This window comes from Schistocerca nitens, chromosome 8 (genome assembly GCF_023898315.1).
Source record: "Schistocerca nitens isolate TAMUIC-IGC-003100 chromosome 8, iqSchNite1.1, whole genome shotgun sequence".
Taxonomy (NCBI): Eukaryota; Metazoa; Arthropoda; class Insecta; order Orthoptera; family Acrididae; genus Schistocerca; species Schistocerca nitens.
The window spans coordinates 190,035,222-190,036,451 of NC_064621.1; the positions used below are offsets into that span (position 1 = coordinate 190,035,222).

The window sequence follows — 1,230 nt, forward strand, 5'->3', positions numbered from 1 at the left end:
TGAATAATTTCCTAAAACTGTTCCATGTCGTGCTGTTCAATAAAAAGTGACACTATATGTATAGTAAGAAGACTGAATAATTTTCATCGGATAATTATAGCCTCCAAAACATAAAAATAACTGTGTTGCTTCAAACACCTTACCTTCATTCACTATTGTTATCTAGCCACAACTTTTGAAAAACTTAGCTTTTCGCTTATAAACACGAAATACATCCACATGATATTAAAACTGACTGTAAAATGAAACCAGGGTACATGTACCTTAATCATTACACGATCACTCTTTCTCTACATTAATCATCACCATCATGATCATTGCCTCATTCTATTACACTATCCATCATAAATCTCATAATTATCATCTCATGTACATAACGAACAAAAATGGCATTATCCATTAAGCAATTCACGTCTTGTCCGCTCCCGGTAGCTGAATGGTCAGCGTGACGGATTGTCAGTCCTCTGGGCCCGAGTTCGATTCCCGGCTGGGCTGTGGAATTTTTCTCCCCTCGGGAACTGGGTCTTGTGCTGTCCTCATCCTATCATCCTAATCAACTGCAGGTGGCCGAAGTGGCGTCAAATTGAGAGACCGTCACCCGGCGAACGGCCTGCGCTACGGGGGGCCCTAGCCATACGTTTAAATACATAAATTCGTGTCTTCATCTCAATATAGACATCAACTTACAATTCCCTAGAATGAGATTTTCACTCTGCACCGGAGTGTGCGCTGATATGAAACTTCCTGGCAGATTAAAACTGTGTGCACCGACCGAGACTCGAACTCGGGACCTTTGCCTTTCGCGGGCAAGTGCTCTACCATCTGAGCTACCGAAGCACGACTCACTCCCGGCCCTCACAGCTTTACTTCTGCCAGTATCTCGTCTCCTACCTTCCAAACTTTACAGAAGCTCTCCTGCGAAACCTAGCAAAGGTCCCGAGTTCGAGTCTCGGTCGGTGCACACAGTTTTAATCTGCCAGGAAGTTTCATATCAGCGCACACTCCGCTGCAGAGTGAAAATCTCATTCTGGAAACATCCCCCAGGCTGTGGCTAAGCCATGTCTCCGCAGTATCCTTTCTTTCAGGAGTTCTATTTCTGCTAGGTTTCGCAGGAGAGCTTCTGTAAAGTTTGGAAGGTAGGAGACGAGATACTGGCAGAAGTAAAGCTGTGAGGGCCGGCCGTGAGTCGTGCTTCGGTAGCTCAGATGGTAGAGCACTAGCCCGCGAAAG

At 45.4% G+C, this 1,230-nt stretch overlaps 1 non-coding gene across 1 annotated transcript; it reads right to left on the reverse strand.

Moving 5' to 3' along the window:
- Positions 1-763: 763 nt before the first annotated feature.
- Positions 764-837, reverse strand: Trnas-cga (transfer RNA serine (anticodon CGA)). The gene has a single exon. It is a non-coding gene; the product is annotated as a tRNA-Ser (tRNA).
- Positions 838-1,230: the final 393 nt, after the last annotated feature.